This window comes from Salmo salar, chromosome 14 (genome assembly GCF_965601325.2).
Source record: "Salmo salar chromosome 14, fSalSal1, whole genome shotgun sequence".
Classification (NCBI taxonomy): Eukaryota; Metazoa; Chordata; class Actinopteri; order Salmoniformes; family Salmonidae; genus Salmo; species Salmo salar.
In genome coordinates this window covers 90,826,264-90,851,430 of record NC_138304.1, presented here as the reverse complement: position 1 = coordinate 90,851,430, position 25,167 = coordinate 90,826,264, and the positions used below count along the sequence as shown (strand labels likewise).

The 25,167-nt window shown below is 42.5% G+C and overlaps 1 protein-coding gene across 7 annotated transcripts in view; it reads right to left on the bottom strand.

The window, feature by feature from the left end:
* LOC106570440 (engulfment and cell motility protein 1) overlaps positions 1-25,167 on the bottom strand; it is a 201,828-nt gene that overhangs the window by 26,845 nt on the left and 149,816 nt on the right. Inside the window, exon 1 of one of the 7 annotated variants that reach the window (XM_014142782.2) lies at positions 16,850-17,229. The exons of the other annotated variants lie outside the window; for them this stretch is intronic. The gene's annotated coding sequence lies outside the window, so the exon portion shown is untranslated. Of the gene's footprint in view, positions 1-16,849; positions 17,230-25,167 lie in introns of those variants that run through there. 7 annotated transcript variants of the gene reach the window in all.

Sequence of the window (25,167 nt, the reverse complement as noted above, 5' to 3'; positions counted from 1 at the left end):
TGAATAATGTGCAAATATTGTACAATCCAGGTGTGCAAAGCTCATAGAGATTTTAGACTCTACAAAGTAGCTACCCTTTGCCTTGATGACAACTTTGCACACCCTTGGCATTCTCTCAACCAGCTTCACCTGGAATGCTTTTCCAACAGTCTTGAAGGAGTTCCCACATGTGCTAATCACTTGTTAGCTGCTTTTCCTTCACTCTGCGGTCCAACTCATCCCAAACCATCTCAATTGGGTTGAAGTCGGGCGATTGTGGAGGCCAGGTCATCTGATGCAGCACTCGTAGTTTTGATGTCTTAACTATTATTCTACAATGTAGAAAATAGTAAAAATAAAGAAAAACCCTGGAATGTGTCCAAACATATATACAGTACCAATCAAAAGTTTGGACAAACCTACTCATTCCAGGGTTTTTCTTTATTTTGACTATTTTCTACATTGTAGAATAATAGTGAAGACATAAATACTATGAAATAACAAATATGGAATTATGTCGTAACCAAAAAAGTATTAAACCAATCAAAATATATTTGAGATTTTTCAAAGTAGCCACCCTTTGCCTTCATGACAGCTTTGCACACTCTTGGCATTTTCTCAACCAGCTTAATGAGATAGTCACCTGGAATGCATTTCAATTAACAGGTGTGCCTTGTTAAAAGTTCATTTGTGGAATTTCTTTCCTTCTTAATGTGTTTGAGCAAATCAGTTGTGTTATGACTAAGATAGGGAAGCCTTCAAATAAAAGAACACCTTACCTACAGTCAAACATGGAGGAGGTTCAGTGATGTTTTGGGGTTGTGCTTTGCTACCTCTGGCACTGGGTGCCTTGAACATGTGCATGGCATTATGAAATCAAGAGAATATCAAGGCATTTTGAAGAGCGATGTCAGACCCAGTGTCAGCAGGACAATGACCTCAAACACACTTCAAAAAGCACCCAGGAATGGTTCAAGACAAAACGCTGGACTGTTCTGAAGTGACCAGCAATGAGTCCAGATCTAAATCCCATTGAAAACATGTGGAGGGATCTGAAAACAGCAGTTAGGAGAAGACACCCTTCTCATCTGGGAGAACTGGAGCAGTCTGCATAAGAGGAGTGGGCCAAACTGCCAATACAGAGGTGCAGGAAGCTCATCGATGGTTATAGGAAGCTCTTGATTGCAGTTACTTTGACCAAAGGCTGTGCTACCAAATATTAAGTCTCAGATGTCAATAATTTTGTCAATGTCATCTCTGTTTATTTTCTGAATCAAAAACAAAGGTTTTGTAATATTAACAGTGAAATAAAGAATTGTGGAGGCAAAATACTTTGGTCAATTTGTACTTATTTTTATGGAAAACTGTGAGTTACTTGAAAAAAGTACAAGGGTGCCAATATATTTGGCCATGACTGTAAATATACTGAACAAACATATAAACGCAACATGTAAAGTATTGGTCCCATGCTTCATGAGCTGAAATAACACTATGGAATTTCCATACTCACAAAAAGCTAATTTCTCAAAAAAATTGTTTACATCCATGTCAGTGAACACTTCTCCCTTTGCCAAGACAATCCATCCATTTGACAGGTGTGGCATATCAAGAAGCTGATTAAACAGCATAATCATTACACAGGTGCACCTTGTGCTGGGGACAATAAAAGACCACTCTAAAATTTGCAGTTTTGTCACACAACACAATGCCACAGATGTCTCAAGTTAAGGGGGCCTGCAACTGGCATGCTAATTGCAGGAAGGTCCACCAGAGCTGTTGCCATGTCCACCAGAAGCCGCCTCCAACGTTGTTTTAGAGAATTTGGCAGTATGTCCAACCGGCCTCACAACCGCAGACCACGTGTAACCACGGCAGCCCAGGACCTCCACATCCGGCTTCATTACCTGCAGGATTGTCTGAGACCAGCCATTCGGATGCTGATGAAACTAGGTTTGCACAACCGAAGAATATCTGCACAAACTGTCAGAAACTGTCTTAGGGAAACGCATCTGCATGCTCGTTGTCCTCACCAGGGTTTTGACCTGACTGCAGTTCGGCGTCGTTCCCGACTTCAGTGGACAAATGTCTCAAGAGTTAAAAATCCTTCTTTAACCTGCTTCCTCCCCTTCATCTACACTGATTGAAATGGATTTAACAAGTGATATCAATAAGGGATCATAGCTTTCTCCTGGATTCACCTGGTCAGTCAATGTCAAGGAAAGAGCAGGTGTTCTTAATGTTTTGTGTAGTCAGTGTATATCCAGTATATTTACATTCTGTTCTGCTATTAATTTATTTATTTTGGGATTATGTGATTGCTAGGTATTATTACTACACTATTGGAGCTAGACACAAACATTTCACTGCACCTTCAATAACATCTGTAGATCTGTGTATGTGACCAATAAACTTTGATTTTATTTTGGTGATTTATCACATTAGAAACATACTATAACTGTATAGATTGAAGTGATAGAGGGGACACATATGTATATTTAGATGGGTGGAGTGGGTTCCTTCCTTAGTGAATGAAGAGGGTGTTGTAGGTGCTCTCTCTAACAGGCTGATGGTTAATTCTGTTACCCTCTCTTCCTTTCCTACTAACAGGTGGATGGTTAATTCAGCTACCCTCTAAATCTCTCTCTAACAGGCTGATGGTTATATATGTTACCCTCTCATCCTCTCTCTCTAACAGGCTGATGGTTAAATCTGTTACCCTCTCATCCTCTCCTACTAAAAGGCTGATGGTTAAAACTGTTACCCTCTCTTCCTCGCTCTTTAACAGTCTGTTGGTTAATTATGTTACCCTCACTTCCTCTCTCCTAATATCAGGCTGATGGTTAAATCTGTTACCCTCTCATCCTCTCCTACTAAAAGGCTGATGGTTAAAACTGTTACCCTCTCTTCCTCGCTCTTTAACAGTCTGTTGGTTAATTATGTTACCCTCTCTTCCTCTCTCCTAATTAATATCAGGCTGATGGTTAAATCTGTTACCCTCTCATCCTCTCCTACTAAAAGGCTGATGGTTAAAACTGTTACCCTCTCTTCCTCGCTCTTTAACAGTCTGTTGGTTAATTATGTTACCCTCTCTTCCTCTCTCCTAATATCAGGCTGATGGTTAAATCTGTTACCCTCTCTTCAACAGTCTGATGGTTAAATCTGTTACCGTCTCATTCTCTCTCTCTAACAGGCTGATGGTTAATTATGTTTCCTTCTCTTTCTCTATCTCCTAATATCAGGCTGATGGTTAAATCTGTTACCCTCTCTTTCTCTCTCTCTCCTACTAACAGTCTGGTGGTTAATTCTATTACCCTCTCATTCTCTCCTAATATCAGGCTGATGGTTAAATATGTTACCCTCTCTTCCTATCTCTCCTAATATCAGGCTGATGGTTAAATATGTTACCCTCTCTTCCTCTCTCTCCTAATATCAGGCTGATGGTTAAATATGTTACCCTCTCTTCCTCTCTCTCCTAATATCAGGCTGATGGTTAAATATGTTACCCTCTCTTCCTCTCTCTCCTAATATCAGGCTGATGGTTAAATATGTTACCCTCTCTTCCTCTCTCTCCTAATATCAGGCTGATGGTTAAATATGTTACCCTCTCTTCCTCTCTCTCCTAATATCAGGCTGATGGTTAATTATGTTACCCTCTCTTCCTCTCTCTTTAACAGTCTGATGGTTAAATAAGTTACCCTCTCTTCCTAACAGGCTGATGGTTAAATATGTTACCCTCTCTTCCTCTCTCTCCTACTAACAGTCTGATGGTTAAATATGTTACCCTCTCTTCCTCGCTCTTTAACAGTCTGATGGTTAAATAAGTTACCCTCTCTTCCTCTCTCTCCTACTAACAGGCTGATGGTTAAATATGTTACCCTCTCTTCCTCTCTCTCCTACTAACAGGCTGATGGTTAAATATGTTACCCTCTCTTCCTCTCTCTCCTACTAACAGTCTGATGGTTAAATATGTTACCCTCTCTTCCTCGCTCTTTAACAGTCTGATGGTTAAATAAGTTACCCTCTCTTCCTCTCTCTCCTACTAACAGGCTGATGGTTAAATATGTTACCCTCTCTTCCTCGCTCTTTAACAGTCTGATGGTTAAATAAGTTACCCTCTCTTCCTCTCTCTCCTACTAACAGGCTGATGGTTAAATATGTTACCCTCTCTTCCTCTCTCTCCTACTAACAGGCTGATGGTTAAATATGTTACCCTCTCTTCCTCTCTCTCTAACAGGCTGATGGTTAAATATGTTACCCTCTCTTCCTCTCTCTCCTACTAACAGTCTGATGGTTAAATATGTTACCCTCTCTTCCTCGCTCTTTAACAGTCTGATGGTTAAATAAGTTACCCTCTCTTCCTCTCTCTCCAACAGGCTGATGGTTAAATGTGTTACCCTCTCTTCCTCTCTCTCCTACTAACAGTCTGATGGTTAAATATGTTACCCTCTCTTCCTCGCTCTTTAACAGTCTGATGGTTAAATAAGTTACCCTCTCTTCCTCTCTCTCTAACAGGCTGATGGTTAAATATGTTACCCTCTCTTCCTCTCTCTCCTACTAACAGGCTGATGGTTAAATATGTTTCCCTCTCTTCCTCTCTCTCCTACTAACAGGCTGATGGTTAAATATGTTTCCCTCTCTTCCTCTCTCTCCTAATATCAGGCTGATGGTTAAATATGTTTCCCTCTCTTCCTCTCTCTCCTACTAACAGGCTGATGGTTAAATATGTTTCCCTCTCTTCCTCTCTCTCCTAATATCAGGCTGATGGTTAAATATGTTACCCTCTCTTCCTCTCTCTCCTAATATAAGGCTGATGGTTAAATATGTTTCCCTCTCTTCCTCTCTCTCCTACTATCAGGCTGATGGTTAAATATGTTACCCTCTCTTTCTCTCTCTCCTACTAACAGTCTGATGGTTAATTATATTACCCTCTCATTCTCTCCTAATATCAGGCTGATGGTTAAATATGTTACCCTCTCTTCCTCTCTCTCCTAATATCAGGCTGATGGTTAAATATGTTTCCCTCTCTTCCTCTCTCTCCTACTATCAGGCTGATGGTTAAATATGTTACCCTCTCTTTCTCTCTCTCCTACTAACAGTCTGATGGTTAATTATATTAGCCTCTCATTCTCTCCTAATATCAGGCTGATGGTTAAATATGTTACCCTCTCTTCCTCTCTCTCCTAATATCAGGCTGATGGTTAAATATGTTACCCTCTCTTCCTCTCTCTCCTACTAACAGGCTGATGGTTAAATATGTTACCCTCTCATTCTCTCTCTCCTACTAACAGGCTGATGGTTAATTATGTTTCCCTCTCTTCCTCTCTCGTTAACAGTCTGATGGTTAAATAAGTTACCCTCTCTTCCTAACAGGCTGATGGTTAAATATGTTACCCTCTCTTGCTCTCTCTCCTACTAACAGTCTGATGGTTAAATATGTTATCCTCTCTTCCTCGCTCTTTAACAGTCTGATGGTTAAATAAGTTACCCTCTCTTCCTCTCTCTCTAACAGGCTGATGGTTAAATATGTTACCCTCTCTTCCTCTCTCTCCTACTAACAGTCTGATGGTTAAATATGTTACCCTCTCTTCCTCGCTCTTTAACAGTCTGATGGTTAAATAAGTTACCCTCTCTTCCTCTCTCTCCTACTAACAGGCTGATGGTTAAATATGTTACCCTCTCTTCCTCTCTCTCCTACTAACAGGCTGATGGTTAAATATGTTACCCTCTCATTCTCTCTCTCCTACTAACAGGCTGATGGTTAATTATGTTTCCCTCTCTTCCGCGCTCTTTAACAGTCTGATGGTTAATTATGTTACCCTCTCTTCCTCTCTCTCCTACTAACAGGCTGATGGTTAAATATGTTACCCTCTCATTCTCTCTCTCCTACTAACAGGCTGATGGTTAATTATGTTTCCCTCTCTTCCGCGCTCTTTAACAGTCTGATGGTTAAATAAGTTACCCTCTCTTCCTCTCTCTCCTAATATCAGGATGATGGTTAAATATGTTTCCCTCTCTTCCTCTCTCTCCTACTAACAGTCTGATGGTTAATTATTTTACCCTCTCATTCTCTCCTAATATCAGGCTGATGGTTAAATATGTTACCCTCTCTTCCTCTCTCTCCTAATATCAGGCTGATGGTTAAATATGTTACCCTCTCTTCCTCTCTCTCCTAATATCAGGCTGATGGTTAAATATGTTACCCTCTCTAACAGGCTGACGGTTAATTATGTTACCCTCTCATTCTCTCTCTCTAACAGGCTGATGGTTAATTATGTTACCCTCCCTTCCTCTCTCTCTCCTACGAACAGGCTGATGGTTTATTATGTTACCCTCTCTTCCACTCTCTCTCCTAACAGGGTCTTAGCACCTCCTCCTGTTTACAGGAATCATCAATAAAGTCCAAACAAGTCTTCCCACCACGTGTCAACACTGCAGTAATGAAGAATGAGCCACACAAAGAGGGAGAAAAAGAGAGAGAAGAGAGAGCCAGGGGAAGGATTTACAGTGAGTGTCTCTGTGTGTGTGTGTCTGTCTGTCTGTCTGTCTGTCTGTCTGTCTGTCTGTCTGTCTGTCTGTCTGTCTGTCTGCCTGTCTGTGTTTTGTGCGTGAAGAGGCGATTATAGTGCAGGATTCTGATCCAAAAAAGCTTTGTGATACCTAACCAGATGAAGACTGAGCCCTCGCCTGGGGTGAGAAATAAAACATGAAGGGAAGTGAAGAGAAGACAGCACAAGAGGACCCCAGAACCTCCAAACCAAGGCTTTAACAGGGTTGTTTTTTGGATAATAGTCTCAAAAAACTAACAGCAACTCACAGAGAGAGGAGTGGAAACGGCCCTGCTTCAAATCCACTATTTGGGCATCCACGCTCGCTGTGAGTAAATGCTACAAAGAGGAATTAAAGGAATTAACCCATTTATAATTCCAGATTCAATAAACCGGGTGGCATCACCCTGATTACACTCTTTAATCCAGATTTATCTTCTTGGATGCAAATATGTTCTGCCGCGGTAATCACAGCACTCTGCGTAAAACTTGGCATAACAATGACCTTGGAAAACAAACAAAAGACAGGGTGGGGGAAAATAGCAAGATAATAACTGCGCTGTCATGTTTTCAGATAAAGTAGGACTGGGTAGTTCTCTGGAGCGGTGAACGTCTGAACCGATCCCTGTTACCGCTGTAGCAGCATTCAGTAGCCTATCGCCGTTTTCATGCTTTATATATTCCATTTAGCAAAAACTTTTATCCAAAGCAACTTAGTCATGCGTGCATAAACTTTACGTATGGGTGGCCCAGGGAATTGAACCCAAAACCCAGGCTTTACAGCCAGTATGTTTGGCTATACTTTCCCCTACCCCCTTCTTTTAGTAGACAGCATCCATCCGGGTCATGTTCATTAGGGCATTTTTTTTTTTTAAATAGAAAAGTACAACCTGAACTTGTCCAATAAGAACACAGATTTTCATAATTTGTTGCAAAGCGTTTTATTACAGTGTGTTCTTCTGAACACATCCCTGAACTCTTCCCACATCAAGCTCTGTAATTTATGTTGTTCGTCTCGCCGTACATATTATCGTTCATCCTTGTTCTCCTCAGAGGCCAGACGACCCCCATAAAGCAGAGTGGATTAGAGTGTGTCTGGGGGCTGGGGGACGACACAGCCTCCCTGGCTCTCCCTGGGGACACTCAGGAGCCTGTCACTAATCATGGTGAATGACCCTTTCCCCTCTCACTTAACACCCCACCCACCAACCAGTCTACAGGGGGAGAGAGACAGCCAAAAGAGATAATAAAGTGACATCCTTCCCTATGGCCTTATTTCATATCCTAGTGGAAGTATTAAACCCCTCTCCTCTACCTTTCAGCCTTCAGGGGAAAGAAAACTGGGATAAAACCTAAATGACTGTTTAATCCCATTCTCTCTCCTCTCTGGAGGAACGATGCCTATGGTATCCCATGTATGATGGGAGGATACGTATGAGACACCAATGTCTCCTGTTCCTCTCCTGTCTGTTTCCTGAAGAGAAGATTTATGTCCAGGAGGAAGGGGGAGAGACCACCGTCATGAGGACAGATTTACACCTCTCAGTGAGGGCTTTGCCGTCTCAGCGTTTCCCTCAGGTCTGGGTCTAAGTTGATTGGCCTCCTCCAAGGCAGGCAGGCAGGCTGCATAATGATATATAGGTTTGAATATTCATCCCATTTAATACCAAGCACCTTGACAGAGGTGAACCTGACAGACTTCAGGGTCCTGTTCATTAGGTACCAAATCAAAAAAGACTTACTGAATCAGGGAGGAACTACCTGGTCTTGTCCAATCAGAAAGGGTCCATTTTGTTTTCTGTTGCAAAACGTTTTGAAATGTTTCTGCCCTAATGAACACAACCCATGTATGAAGATGCACATTATCATTCCCATTCAGAATTAATCCCTCTCTTTCTGCAAAAATTACAACAAACGAGAGAAAACGAGTCTTTGCTTTGTAATCTTAGAGGTCATAAAATGATCAGCAATTAATTTGCATTAAATCAACCACATAACCAATGACTTATCAATCCTGATGAATAGTTGTGTCACTGTCTTGTTTAGTTCATTCCCTGTACATTTTTCCTCATCCAACCTCACTGTTCTGACAAGATGGAGTACTGGGCCTGTATTCATAAAGTGCCTCAGAGTAGGATTGCTGATCTAGGATCAGGTCTCTCCTGTCTATGTAATCGTATTCATTATAATCTAAAAAGCAAAACTGATCCAGCGCTCCTACTCTGAGATTCTATAGGAATATGGGCCTTGATGGCACTTCTGGTTCTTTCAGTGTAAAGGCGTAGGAATCGCGCTCAGTGCAGCAGTCTCTCTCTCTCTCTCTCTCTCTCTTTCCTCCCCCTAGAGACCTGTTAGTTGTTCCTAGCAGAAAGACTCTATCTGCCACACCATGTCAATGCATCATGGTGTGTGTGGCTCTCCAGAGAGATCCTTCCTTACGCTTCAACGAGGTTCTGTTTACTGCTGCTGTTGCTGCATGATGTTGGCATTTTGAGAGGGAGGCATCGTGGAAACAATGGTTTTATGTGCTTTACTGTTTCAGACACACACACAGATAGACACAGACCCACACAACAGCTTAACACACAGTCTTGACAAAAAGTGCGAGCTAACGTGATGGTACAATGCATCAGACTGTTGTTTATACAGCGTGTCAGTGTTTTCATTACATTTGTCCTAGACTCCCAAAATAAAATAAACCATTGAATATTCACATAACTATTCATTAATTCCATTACAGATTTTCTGCTGTACAGTAACAGTATGACACAAATGTGTTAGAGGTAAATGAAGGTACAGCAGTTGGGTGATAATGGCAGCTTTTTGGTGTTCTCCAAATAACATTTTAGAGATTTTAAATTGTATAGAAATGCAGTAAATGAGCTTCAACTTTATAATCACACAGCTGCTGTACCTTCAGTCACCTCAAACCCTGTCATTTCGCCATACCCTAAGTTCAGCTGAAATGACGCCTCTGTTTGGGACACATCCTTTGTTAGGCAGATGAGGTGAACAAAGGAGAAACATCATGACCTGAGACGTGTCTGGTGTTCTGTAACCAGCAGATTCTGTCAGTGTCAGGCAGAGTAACCACACACACACACACACACACACACACACACACACACACACACACACACACACACACACACACACACACCTCTGACTGGCCAGAAGAGAAGACATCCACGCAGTCTGGAAGACACATCTGCTGCTACACACACACACAACAAAGAAACACACACCTATACAAGGTAAAGGTAGTCTCTCTCACACACACACAGATTCACCTCTTCAAGGTGAAGAAAATATCAATCTTCTTTACCACAACTTTTAGGACCCTTTGTTACAAAACATCTGGGCTCATGGGTGTAACACTGCAGTCCTAGTATGCATCACAAATGGTGCACTACTGTTGACAAGGGCTCATATGGCTGTGGTCAAAAGTAGTGCACTGAATAGGGAATAGGGTGCAATTTGGGAACTAACCAAGAGCAGTGTCGGTTGCAGATATCTATGCACGCTAAGGGCAATTACTACACACACAACCAGTGTAGTTCTGCTCATTCATGACCACTGTGATGATGTACAGCTAACTCTATTCTTCCCATGTTAGACAACCCAGCCTTCTGATTCAATCTATATCAGAATCTTCATCCATCTAAATGTCCTCCTCTGTCTGTCATATTGCAATGTGCCACCAGACATCACATCCAAACCCTACGACAACATGACATCTAAATGTCTATCTGTTTCCATCTCTGTTCAAATAGCTTGCTGCTGATTGCTGCTTGATTACCCCAGCCGTTATTTGTGTGCACAGCATTGGCCTTCTCAGAGTGTGGCGAGGCTGCCTGCTCTGACAGATGAGAGATGCCCCCTCTAGGGCCACAGTGTACAGCAACGCTCCCTCTCCCCTACCTCGTTCCCCTCCATCCCATATCTGCAAGGGGAGGGGTTGAGCCTGCCGCCCCCCCCCCCCCCCACCTTGTTAGGGTGGAAGGAGGCAGACAAGCAGAGAGATGGGACATCAATAGCTGGTCTGACATCACTAAAGGAACAGAACAGGGGAGACATTGAGAGAGAGAGAGGTGTAGATAGAGAGGTGTAGAGAGAGAGAGAGAGAGAGAGAGAGAGTGTGCAGATAGAGAGGTGTAGAGAGAGAAGAGTATTGATTAAAAAAAAACAGAGGTGGAGAGTGTGTATGTGGAGGAAAAGGGTGGAAAAACAGAGATGGAGAAATTGTAGGTGGGAGGGAGAGAAAACCTGCCTGGAATGGGAATGTGTGGTCTCTGTGCTGGAGGAGAGGAGACTGACTGAAGGTCTATGGGGAGGTGGTGGGCTATGCTCTGCCTCTCACTGCTCTATCTAGCTGCCTCTCAGAGCTAGACACATAATTGGCCAGACTATTAGGTACACCACCCCGTTCACGAAAATGGTTCACTCCTACAGACAGTGAGTTACGAGGCAGTGGCTTGCTATATAAAGCAGGCAGACATGCATCGAGGCATTCAGTTACTGTTCGATTGAACGTTAGAATGGGCAAAACAAGTGACCTAAGCGACTTTGAGCGTGGTATGATTGTCGGTGTCAGGTGTACCTGTTCCAGTATCTCAGAACGTCCGGACTCCAGGGCTTTTCACGCACGACAGTGTCTAGGTTTACCGAGAATGGTGCGACAAGCGAAAACAGCTTATTGATGAGAGGCTGAAGAAGAATGGCAAGAATTGTGCAAGCTAACGGACGGGCTACAAACAGGCTATTGCAGCAGACGACCACACAGGGTTCCACTCCTATCAGCTAAAAACAAGAAGAAGCGGCTCCAGTGGGCCCGCGATCACCAACAATGGAGAATTGAGGAGTGGAAAACAATCGCCTGGTCCGACGAATCCCGGTTCAGGTTGCGTCGTGCTGATGGCAGAGTCAGGATATGACGTAAGCAGCATGAGTCTATTGCCCCATTCTGTCTGATGTCAACAGTACAGGCTGGTGGCAGTGGTATAATGGTGTGGGGCTTGTTTTCCTGGGACATATTAAGTCCCTTGATACTAATTGAGCAATGTTTCCATACCCCCAATAATTCAGACTGTTCTGGAGGCAAAGGGTTGTCCGGCCCGGTACTAGATGGTGTACCTAATAAACTGGCCAATGAGTGTACATTCACCACCACTACACACCTCTGAGACAACGTCTAGCCTAAGCTAAACTACCTCCCTCTGTTGGGGATATGGAGCCCAATTCAACATTAGGCTACACATGACCATGCAATATGTTTCAAAATAATAAAAGAGTTGCTGAACCCAGACATTGTTAGCCAGGCTTAGGTACTAAAGGTCATTGGAATCTACTCAGTGGACAAGACAGGCCACATCATAACATGCTTGCACAGCAGCAGGGAGACAATAGGTCGAGGAGGAGGCTTGCCTGCAGCCCAGCACCAGTAATAATCGAGGCCTGTGAGGATTTCTATTTGGATAATCCAACAAGGCCAAATGTGAATGGAGTCTTCTAGACCAGTGGTTCCAAAACTTTTTATCGTCCCGTACCCATTCAAACATTCAACCTCCAGCTGCGTACCCCCTCTAGCACCAGAAACACCGCACTCTCAAATGTTTTTTTGCCATCATTGTAAGCCTGCCACACACACACACTATACAATACATTTATTAAACATAAGAATGAGTGTGACTTTTTGTCACAACCCGGCTCGTGGGATGTGACATAGAGCTCTTATAGGACCAGGGCACAAATAATAATATAATAATAATCAATAAGTTTGCTCTTTATTTAACCATCTTGCATATAAAACTGTATTTGTTCATCGAAAATGGTGAATAACTCACCACAGGTTAATGAGAAGGGTGTGCTTGAAAGGATGCACATAACTCTGCAATGTTGGGTTGTATTGGAGAGAGTCTCAGTCTTAAATCATTTTCCACACACAGTCTGTGCCTGTATTTAGTTCTCATGCTAGTGAGGGCCGAGAATCAACTCTCACATACAGTTGAAGTCGGAAGTTTACATACACTCATTATAACTCGTTTTTCAACCACTTCACAAAATGTCTTGTTCACAAACTATAGTTTTGGCAAGTTGGTTAGGACATCTACTTTGTGCATGACAAGTAATTTTTCCAACAATTGCTTACAGACAGATTATTTCACTTATCATTCACTGTATCTCAATTCCAGTGGGTCAGAAGTTTACATACACTAAGTTGACTGTGCCTTTAAACAGCTTGGAAAATTCCAGAAAATGATGACATGGCTTTAGAAGCTTCTGATAGGCTAATTGACAGCATTTGAGTCATTTGGATGTGTACTTGTGGATGTATTTCAAAGCCTACCTTCAAACTCAGTGCCTCTTGCTTGACATAATGGAAAAATCTAAAGAAATCAGCAAAGACCTCAGAAAAAAGTCTGGTTCATTCTTGGGAGAAATTTCCAAACGCCTGAAGGTGCCACGTTCATCTGTACAAACAATTGTATGCAAGTATAAACACCATGAAACCATGCAGCCGTCATACCACTCAGGAAGGAGACGTGTTCTGTCTCCTAGAGATGAATGTACTTCGGTGCGAAAAGTGCAAATCAATCCCAGAACAACAGCAAAGGACCTTGTGAAGATGCTGGAGGAAACAGGTACAAAAGTATCTATATCCACAGTAAAACAAGTCCTAAATCAACATAACCTAAAAGGCCACTCAGCAAGGAAGAAGCCACTGCTCCAAAACCGGCATAAAAAAGCCAGACCACGATTTGCAACTGCACATGGGGACAAAGATCATACTTTTTGGAGAAATGTCCTCTGGTCTGATGAAACAAAAATAGAACTGTTTGGCCATAATGACCATCGTTATGTTTGGAGGACAAAGGGGGAGGCTTGCAAGCCGAAGAACACCATCCCAACCGTGAAGCACGGGGGTGGCAGCATCATGTTGTGGGGGTGCTTTGCTGCAGGAGGGACTGGTGCACTTCACAAAATAGATGGCATCATGAGGAGGAAAAGTATGTGATATATTGAAGCAAAATCTCAAGACACCAGTCAGGAAGTTAAAGCTTGGTCACAAATGGGTCTTCCAAATGGACAATGACCCCAAGCATACTTCCAAAGTTGTGGCAAAATGGCTTAAGGACAACAAAGTCAAGGTATTGGAGTGGCCATCACAAAGCCCTGACCATAATCCTATAGAAGAAATTTGTGGGCAGAACTGAAAAAGCCTGTGCGAGCAAGGAGGCCTACAAACCTGACTCAGTTACACCAGCTCTGTCAGGAGGAATGAGCCAAAATTCACCCAACTTATTGTGGGAAGCTTGTGGAAGGAAGGCTACCCGAAATGTTTAACCCAAGTTAAACAATTTAAAGGCAATGCTACCAAATACTAATTGAGTGTATGTAAACTTCTGACCCACTGGGAATGTGATGAAAGAAATAAAAGCTGAAATAAATCATTCTCTCTACTATTATTCTGACATTTCACATTCTTAAAATAAAGTGGTGATCCTAACTGACCTAAAACAGGGAATTTTTACTTGGATTAAATGTCAGGAATTGTGAAAAACAGAGTTTAAATGTATTTGGCTAAGGTGTATGTAAACTTCCGACTTCAACTGTAGGTATGTGGTTGCAAATGGCATCAGTGTCTTAACAGTGTGATTTGCCAAGGCAAGAAACTCTGACCGCAGCCCTAACCAGAAATCTGGCAGTGGCTTCTGGTTAAATTCAATTTTCACAGAACCGCTTGTTGCAATTTCGATGAGGCTCTCTTGTTCAGATATCGGTAAGTGGACTGAAAGGCAGGGCATAAAAGGGATAACGAATCCAGTTGTTTGTGTCGTCCATTTTGAGAAAGTACCTGCGTAATTGCGCACCCAGCTCACTCAGGTGTTTCGCTATATCACATTTGACATTGTCCATAAGCTTGAGTTCATTTGCACACAAAAAAATCATACAATGATGGGAAGACCTGTGTGTTGTCCTTGTTAATGCAGACAGAAAAGAGCTCCAACTTCTTAATCATAGCCTCCATTTTGTCCCGCACATTGAATATAGTTGCGGAGAGTCCCTGTAATCCTAGATTCAGATCATTCAGGCGAGAAAAAACGGGCCAGTCGTGTGAGAAACCGTCATCATGCAAACAGTCAGACAAGTGAAAATTATGGTCAGTAAAGAAAACCTTAAGCTCGTCTCTCAATTTAAAAAAAAAAATTGGCAATACTTTGCCCTTTGATAACCAGCACACTTCTGTATGCGCTGTCAGGCATTCCCTTGGCAGCAAGAGCCTCTCGGTTGAAGCTGCAGTGTACCCAAGTGGTGTCGGGAGCAAATGCTTGCACATGCGTTACCACTCCACTATGTCTCCCTGTCATGACTTTTGCGCCATCAGTACAGATATCAACACATCTTGACCACCAAAGTCCATTTAATGTCACAAAGCTGTCCAGTACTTTAAAAATATCCTCTCCTGTTTTCCTGGATTCTAGAAGAGGATGTCTTCCTTAATTGACCCCCCATAAACGTAACGGACATATACCAGGCCCGCCACGTCTGTTGACTCATCCAGCTGTAACGCATAGAACTCACTGGCTTGTATGCGAAGCAGTAATTATTTCAAAACATCTCCTGCCATGTCACTGATGCATCGTGATACAGTGTTGTTTGATGAAGTCATTGTCTGTATAGTTTTTGTTGGCCTTTTCCCCCAGCATTGTCCCAGCCATATCCGCGGCAGCTGGAAGAATTAAGTTCTACACAATAGTATGGGGCTTGCCTGTCCCAGCCACTCGGTAGCTCACCATATAAGACGCTTCTAGACCCTTCTTATTAATGGTATCTGTTGCTTTTATACATCTTACTACTCAAAAGTTGTCTGTATTCTCGCTCAAAACACTCCTGTGGCTTATTTTTTTAATTGTCATATTTCGTTTCTAAATGTCTGCGCAAGAGTGAGGGTTTCCTGCGAAAGAGTAACGGTTAATGTGATTGGAAGTTAATTACTTGACGAGGCTACCTGTATTTGACATTGTGTTGTTATTTCGCTGAACACTAGATGGTTCCATTTTATTTTTGGCAGTGAAATGAGGCTACTCAGGTGAGAAAAAAACCTCACCCAAAGTATAGCCCCGTTGGAAAATATAAATGTACTGTTTAAAAATGTGAAGAAAAAAATATATAAAAAACACACACACACATATATATATATATATAAAAAAATGTAAATCACATTTTTATTTGGCATACCCCCAAATGCATTGCGCATACCCCCCCAGTTTGGGAATACCTTTTCTTGACAAAGCAGATTATCCTGGGGGTAGCTATAGCTACAGTAACCATGGACAAAGACAATCATCTTGCTGTTTTATATTGCTACAGTATATACCTCCGAAAACGACAATTTGCTCAGAACAGGGCAGTACGGCTGGCCCTTAAATGTACACGGAGAGCTAACATTAATCATATGCATGTAAATCTCTCATGGCTCACAGTGGAGGAGAGATTGACTTCATCACTACTTGTTTCTGTAAGAAGTGTTGACATGCTGAATGCACCGAGCTGTCTGTTTAAACTACTAGCACACAGCTCGGACACCCATGAATACCCCACAAGACATGCCACCAGAGGTGTGGTAGTAGAGTAGTGGCCTGAGGGAACACAATGTGTTGTGAAAAGTGTTATAAAATGTAATGTCATATATTTTAAATTGTATATAACTGCTGTAATGTTTGCCTTGGCAGCAGCTAATGGGGATCCGTAATAAATACAATACAAATATACTGAATATCTGTCCATGGCAATGTTAAACATGAAATGTATGCATTATTTAAACATACTAAACACATATGGCATTTATAATTTGCTAGCCGAGGCTAATATGGTGGATAGTAGTGGTTCATTCCTCCATTGGTAGGAAAGTGGGTAGTAGTATACAATGCTAAACCTTATTCACAATGTGTACTATCGCCACCACTTCCCTCTGCTCTGTCTGTGTTCACAAAGACAGCTTCAGACTGAGCTTTAGGCTCTGTGTTTGCTGAGATTGGGAGGCTTTTAATCAGAAGGCTGAGATGGGCTGTTCTAACCTGATTATGCCTCACAGAGTCGCACGCACGCACAACCCAGCACTGCCCCATCTGTCCTATGAGCATTGCTCTGCTACTCTCCACTCTTCTCCGCAGCCAAGCAACAACAAACAACCCCCTCCCCGCTCCTCCTTTTCCCTCGCTCCATCCCTCCATTCTAATCAGCAGCCAAAGCCTCTGCTCTTCTCCTTCACTCTCTTCTCTCTAGAGGTGGATAAAGCATGTCAGCCAGTGTCTTGTACTTACCTGTAATTGTCACCTCCATCGCTGCTGCTGCCACGCTGTGCTTCATAATGACTGACAGCAGAACCTTGACTGCACCGAGATGAGAGGAGCAGCTAACGGGTTTATAGAGGAAGCAAAGAACAGAGGGATAGCGAGAGGGAAAGAGAGGGGAAGCAATGGCAGATGGTCCCCTGGTAGAGTGATAGAGCGATGCTAACGGTTGCTAACGGAGCTGGCTGGGCTCTAGCCACAGGCGTGAGGTGCGTTGTCGTGGCGATTGTGTTCGAGGAGGGCGCCGCTCTTCCTCCTGCCTGCCTGCCTCACAAGATCTACCTCCTCTCTGCTGCCAGTCTGGGAGGATCACCAGGCAGCCCCGCTTATGTTGATCTCAGCATTTAAGCCAGATTGGATGCACGCCACGGTGGTATCAGCCAATAGACTGGCAGCTGGGGATCACATGGGCTGTGGTGGTGTGTATGTGTGTGTGTGTGTGTGTGTGTGTGTGTGGGGGGGGGGGGGTTAAAGAGGGGGAGGGGAGGAGAATGAGTGAGAGCCTCTACATCAGTACTATTCTGCATGGATGCACAGAGCTGGAGGTTTTCTTGTCACGAGGAGCAGAAAGCCCCTCATCACAGACAGCCGTTTGGATAAAGAGAGACAGAGCAGTCGTACATTACTATGCTCGGAAATAGACACAGGCACACACACACACATCAGCATGCAGGAACACACACACACACACACACACACACACACACACACACACACACACACACACACACACACACACACACACACACACACACAGGAACACACACATGCATCAGCATACAGGAACACACACACACACACACACATCAGCATGCAGGAACACACACATGCATCAGCATGCAGGAACACACACAGACACAGTGAGAGAAGAGGAGCGCCTCCATCTTGCCAAAGTGGAGCCAGTGCAGTGCAGCGGTGGTAATTGGACTGGGGTTGCTATGAAAACAGAGGTAACTGTTGCCTGTCCGTTCTGTTGGTCGGAGTGGAGAAAGAGTAGAGTAGAATACAGAATAAAAAGTAAAGAGTAGAGTAGAGAGTACAATACAGAGTATCGAGTGGAGTGGAGGAGAGAGTAGTCAAGAGTAGAGTTGAGAGTAGAGTAAAGAGTACAGTAGAGAGTAAAGAGTAGAGAGTAGACTAAAGAGTTGAGTTGAGAGTAGAGTAAAGAGTACAGTAGAGAAGAGTAGAGTGTAGAGAGTAGATAGTATACTAAAGAGTAGAGTAGAGAGTAGAGTAAAGAGTAGAGTAGAGAGTATACAATGTAGAGTAGAGAGTATAGAGTAAAGAGTATATTGTATACTAAAGAGTAGAGTGTAGAGTAGAGAGTAGAGTAAAGAGTAGAGAGTAGAGTAAAGAGTAGAGGGTAGAGAGTAGAGTAAAGAGTAGAGAGTAAAGAGTAGAATGTAGAGTAAAGAGTACAGTAGAGTAAAGAGTAGAGAGTAGACTAAAGAGTAGAGTAGAGAAAAGAGTAGACTAAAGAGTAGAGAGTAGACTAAAGAGTAGAGTTGAGAGTAGACTAAAGAGTTGAGAGTAGACTAAAGAGTACAGTAGAGAGTAGAGTAGAGAGTAGAGAGTAGACTAAAGAGTAGAGAGTACAGTAGACTAAAGAGTAGAGTAGAGAGTAGACTAAAGAGTAGAGTAAAGAGTACAGTAGAGAGTAGAGAGTAGACTAAAGAGTAGAGTAGTGAGTAGTCAAGAGTAGAGTCGAGAGTAGAGTAGAGTAAAGAGTAGAGTGAAGACTAAAGAGTATAGTAGAGAGTAAAGAGTAGAGAGTAGAGTAGAGTGCAGAGTAGAGAGTATACTAAAGAGTAGAAAGTAAAGAGTAGAGTAAATAGTAGAGAGTATAGTAAAGAGTAGTGTAGAGAGTAAAGAGTAGAGAGCAGAGTAGAGAGTAAAGAGTATACTAAAGAGTGTAGAGAGTAGAATAGAGAGTATACTAAAGAGTGTAGAGTAGAGAGTAAAGAGTATACTAAAGAGTGTAGAGTAGAGAGTAGATAGTAGAGAGTAAATAGTATACTAAAGAGTGTGGAGTAGATAGTAAAGAGTATACTAAAGAGTGTAGAGTAGATAGTAAAGAGTATACTAAAGAGTGTAGAGTAGAGAGTAGATAGTAAAGAGTATACTAAAGAGTGTACAGTAGATAGTAGATAGTAAAGAGTATACTAAAGAGTGTAGAGTAGATAGTAGATAGTAAAGAGTATACTAAAGAGTGTAGAGTAGAGAGTAGATAGTAGAGTAAAGAGTATACTAAAGAGTGTAGAGTAGAGTGTAGAGAGTAGATAGTATACTAAAGAGTAGAGTAGAGAGTAGAGTAGAGAGTATACTAAAGAGTGGAGTGTACAGTGTAGAGTAGAGAGTATAGAGTAAAGAGTATATTGTATACTAAAGAGTAGAGTGTAGAGTAGAGAGTATAGAGTAGAGGAAAGAGTAGAGAGTAAAGAGTAGAGTAAAGAGTAGAGAGTAAAGAGTAGAATTATAGTAAAGAGTATAGAGTAAAGTAGAGTAAAGAGTAGAGTGTAGAGTAGAGATTATAGAGTAGAGTAAAGAGTAGAGTAGAGTAAAGCGTAGAATAAAGAGTAGAGTGTAGAGTAGAGTAGAGTATAGTATAGAGTAAAGTAGAGTAAAGAGTAGAGTGTAGAGTAGAGAGTAGAGTAAAGAGTAGAATAAAGAGTAGAGTGTAGAGTAGAGAGTAGAGTAAAGAGTAGAATAAAGAGTAGAGTGTAGAGTAGAGTAGAGAGTAAACTAAAGCGTCGAGTAGAGAGTAGACTAAAGAGTAGACTAGAGAGTAGAGTGTAAACTAAAGCGTAGAGTAGAGAGTAGACTAAAGCGTAGAGTAGAGAGTAGACTAAAGCGTAGAGTAGAGAGTAGACTAAAGAGTAGAGTAGAGAGTAGACTAAAGCGTAGAGTAGAGAGTAGACTAAAGCGTAGAGTAGAGAGTAGACTAAAGCGTAGAGTAGAGTAGACTAAAGAGTAGACTAGAGAGTAGAGAAGAGAGTAGACTAAAGAGTAGACTAAAGACTAGAGAAGAGAGTAGACTAAAGAGTAGATTAGAGAGTAGAGAAGAGAGTAGACTAAAGCGTAGACTAGAGAGTAGACTAAAGAGTAGACTAGAGAGTAGAGAAGAGAGTAGACTAAAGAGTAGACTAAAGCGTAGACTAAAGAGTAGACTAAAGCGTAGAGTAGAGAGTAGACTAAAGCGTAGAGTAGAGAGTAGACTAAAGAGTAGACTAGAGAGTAGAGAAGAGAGTAGACTAAAGCGTAGACTAAAGCGTAGACTAGAGAGTAGAGAAGAGAGTAAACTAAAGCGTAGAGAGTAGACTAAAGAGTAGACTAGAGAGTAGACTAAAGAGTAGACTAGAGAGTAGAGAAGAGAGTAGACTAAAGAGTAGACTAAAGAGTAGAGAAGAGAGTAGACTAAAGAGTAGACTAAAGCATAGACTAGAGAGTAGAGAAGAGAGTAAACTAAAGCGTAGAGAGTAGACTAAAGAGTAGAGAAGAGAGTAGACTAAAGAGTATACTAAAGAGTAGCCTAAAGAGTAGACTAGAGAGTAGAGAAGAGAGTAGACTAAAGAGTAGACTAGAGAGTAGAGAAGAGAGTAGACTAAAGAGTAGACTAAAGAGTAGAGAAGAGAGTAGACTAAAGAGTAGACTAGAGATTAGACTAAAGAGTAGACTAGAGAGTAGAGAAGAGAGTAGACTAAAGAGTAGACTAGAGAGTAGAGAAGAGAGTAGACTAAAGAGTAGACTAGAGAGTAGAGAAGAGAGTAGACTAAAGAGTAGAGTAGAGAGTAGACTAAAGAGTAGAGTAGAGAGTAGACTAAAGAGTAGACTAGAGAGTAGACTAAAGAGTAGACTAGAGAGTAGACTAAAGAGTAGACTAAAGAGTAGACTAAAGAGTAGAGTAGAGAGTAGACTAAAGAGTAGAGTAGAGAGTAGAGAGTAGAGTAGAGAGTAGACTAAAGAGTAGACTAAAGAGTAGATTAAAGAGTAGAGTAGAGAGTAGACTAAAGAGTAGAGTAGAGAGTAGACTAAAGAGTAGACTAGAGAGTAGAGAAGAGAGTAGACTAAAGAGTAGACTAGAGAGTAGACTAAAGAGTAGACTAGAGAGTAGAGAAGAGAGTAGACTAAAGAGTAGACTAGAGAGTAGACTAAAGAGTAGAGTAGAGAGTAGAGAAGAGAGTAGACTAAAGAGTAGACTAAAGAGTAGACTAGAGAGTAGAGAAGAGAGTAGACTAAAGAGTAGACTAAAGCGTAGAGAAGAGAGTAGACTAAAGAGTAGACTAAAGCGTAGAGAAGAGAGTAGAGAAGAGAGTAAACGAAAGCATAGAGAGTAGACTAAAGAGTAGACTAGAGAGTAGAGAAGAGAGTAGAGTAGGATGGGATGTGGTTGTGTTACCTTTTAGATCTGAAATCAAAATCTGGTCTTGATGGAAAAGAATATTCTGATTTAAAAAAGAATATGAAAGCATGAAACCCTTGCCTGTCTTTATAAGGCAACCTCACATTCATACCAGACACAACTAATCAATACAATCACTGTTATGATAATTATTGGGTGAGACTGCTGCTTGTGGGTTCTGCTATAGGGAACATGCATACTGGGTTCTGCTACAGGGAACATGAATACTGGGTTATGCTACAGGGAACATGCATACTGGGTTATGCTACAGGGAACATGCATACTGGGTTATGCTACAGGGAACATGCATACTGGGTTCTGCTACAGGGAACATGCATACTGGGTTCTGCTACAGGGAACATGCATACTGGGTTCTGCTATAGGGAACATGAATACTGGGTTCTGCTATAGGGAACATGCATACTGGGTTCTGCTATAGGGAACATGAATACTGGGTTCTGCTATAGGGAACATGCATACTGGGTTCTGCTATAGGGAACATGAATACTGGGTTCTGCTATAGGGAACATGCATACTGGGTTCTGCTACAGGGAACATGCATACTGGGTTCTGCTATAGGGAACATGCAAACTGGGTTCTGCTATAGGGAACATGCAAACTGGGTTCTGCTATAGGGAACATGCAAACTGGGTTCTGCTATAGGGAACATGCATACTGGGTTCTGCTATAGGGAACATGAATACTGGGTTCTGCTATAAGGAACATGAATACTGGGTTCTGCTATAGGGAACATGAATACTGGGTTCTGCTATAAGGAACATGAATACTGGGTTCTGCTATAGGGAACATGAATACTGGGTTCTGCTATAGGGAACATGCATACTGGGTTCTGCTATAGGGAACATGAATACTGGGTTCTGCTATAGGGAACATGAATACTGGGTTCTGCTATAAGGAACATGAATACTGGGTTCTGCTATAGGGAACATGAATACTGGGTTCTGCTATAAGGAACATGAATACTGGGTTCTGCTATAGGGAACATGAATACTGGGTTCTGCTATAAGGAACATGAATACTGGGTTCTGCTATAGGGAACATGAATACTGGGTTCTGCTATAAGGAACATGAATACTGGGTTCTGCTACAGGGAACATGCATACTGGGTTCTGCTATAGGGAACATGAATACTGGGTTCTGCTATAGGGAACATGCATACTGGGTTCTGCTATAGGGAACATGCATACTGGGTTCTGCTATAGGGAACATGCATACTGCTCTAGTCTATGCCTTCTATGACCCACAGACAAACCGTGGATGTCACCCATGGTCAAATGATTACACAAGACAAACAGAAGGGCCATGTCCAGAATGACCACCGGTAACATGTTCAGAACCATCTCTAAATAGAACTCTGCTCTGCTCCACATGTTTCTGTGTCATAAGGATGACTATGTCCATATGTGCTGATGGGTACATTGTGACTGTTCTCCAGTCTGGCACAGCAGCAGGCCTCTCTTTCTCCTCTCCTCATCAGTGACAGTCTCCTCCTCTCTACCACCTCTCCTCCTCATCAGTGACAGTCTTCTCCTCTCTACCACCTATCCTCCTTATCAGTGACAATCTCTTCTCTACCACCTTTCCTCCTCATCAGTGACAGTCTCCTCTTCTCTACCACCTCATCAGTGACAGTCTCCTCCTCTCTACCACCTCTCCTCCTCATCAGTGACAGTCTCCTCCTCTCTCCACCTCTCCTCCTCATCAGTGACAGTCCCCTCCTCTCTCCACCTCATCAGTGACAGTCTCCTCTCTACCACCTCTCCTCCTCATCAGTGACAGTCTCCTCTACCACCTCATCAGTGACAGTCTCCACCTCTCTACCACCTCTCCTCCTCATGAGTGACAGTCTCCTCTACCATCTCTCCTCCTCATCAGTGACAGTCTCCACCTCTCTACCACCTCTCCTCCTCATCAGTGATGGTCTCTTCTCTACCACCTCATCAGTGACAGTCTCCTCTTCTCTACCACCTCTCCTCCTCATCAGTGACGTCTCCTCTTCTCTACCACCTCATCAGTGACAGTGTCATCCTCTCTACCACTTCTCCTCCTCATCAGTGACAGTCTCCTCCTCTCTCCACCTCTCCTCCTCATCAGTGACAGTCCCCTCCTCTCTCCACCTCATTAGTGACAGTCTCCTCTTCTCGACCACCTCTCCTCCTCATCAGTGACAGTCTCCTCCTCTCTACCACCTCTCCTCCTCATCTCATCTCTCTCTTCCTCTTCTCTTTCACTCTTCCTCTCCTCCTGAGACAGTCTCCTCCTCTCTTCCTCTGTGAGACCAGGCACGTGTCCAGATAGGACTCTTTCTGTACAGAGAACCGACCCTTTTTCCCCCCAGTCTCCAAAGTGCCCATTTGGGTGGTGGTATAATTTTCCCCAAAACATTTTTAATCCATTTTTTGGGTTGTTGCTGCTCTGAACCCACTGCCTGCAAGTTGTCGTTAAATTCACCCGCCCCAGACTAATCTAGTAATACAGCTAGCTAGCCATTTTGTGAAGTGTAACATATGGAAGCCTAAGGATTCTGCTGAATAACAACATTATTAGTCATCATCAGTGACCACCATGCTTTCTTTACTGGCTTATTTAGGGAATGGTAGGCTATAGAAAAGTATTTATATTTATTATGGATCCCCATTAGCTGCTGCTCTTCCTGGGGTCTTGCAAAATGAAGGCAGTTATACAATTTAAAACATTACAATACATTCACAACAGATTTCACAACACATTAAGTGTGTTCCCTCAGGCCCCTACTCTACTACCACATATCTACAACACAAAATCCATGTGTACGTGTGTGTATAGTGCGTATGTTATCATGTGTGTGTATGCATGTTCTGTGCCTGTTTGTGTTGCTTCACAATCCCCACTGTTCCAAAGGTGTTTTTGTATCTTTTTTAAAAATGTAATTTTACTGCTGGCATGAGTTACTTGATGTGGAATAGAGTCCCATGTAGTCATGGCTCTATGTAGTACTGTGTGCCTCCCATAGTCTGTTCTGGACTTGGGGACTGTGAAGAGACCTCTGGTGGCATGTCTTGTGGGGTATGCATGGGTGTCCGAGCTGTGTGCCAATAGTTCAAACAGACAGCTCGGTGCATTCAACATGTCAATTACAAATACAAGATGTGATGAAGTCAATCTCTCCTCCACTTTCAGCCAGGAGAGATTGACATGCATATTATTAATGCCAGCTCTCTGTGTACATCCAAAAGCCAGTCGTGCTGCCCTGTTCTGAGCCAATTGCAACTTTCCTAAATCCCTCTTTGTGGTACCTGACCACACGACTGAACAGTAGTTCAGGTGCGACCAAACTAGGGCCTGTAGGACCTGCCTTGTTGATAGTGTTGTTAAGAAGGCAGAACAGCGCTTGATTATGGACAGACTTCTCCCTATCTTAGCTACTGTTGTATCAACAGTTTACAATCCTGGGTTACTGCAAGCAGTTTAGTCACCTCAACTTTGCTCAATTTCAACATTATTTATTGCAAGATTTAGTTGAGGTTTAGGGTTTAGTGAATGATTTGTCTCAAATACAATGCTTTTGGTTTTAAATATTTAGGACTAACTTATTCCTTGCCCCCCATTCTGAAACTAACTGCAGCTCTTTGTTAAGTGCTGAAGTCATTTCAGTCGCTGTAGTAGCTGACGTGTATAGTGTTGAGTCATCTGCATACATAGACACACTGGCTTTACTCAAAGCCAGTGGCATGTCGTTAGTAAAGACTGAAAAAAGTAAGGGGCCTAGACAGCTGCCCTGGGGAATTCCTGATTCTACCTGGATTATGTTGAAGGCTTCCATTAAAGAACATCCTCTGTGTTCTGTTAGACAGTTAACACTTTATTCACATTATAGCAGGGGGTGTAA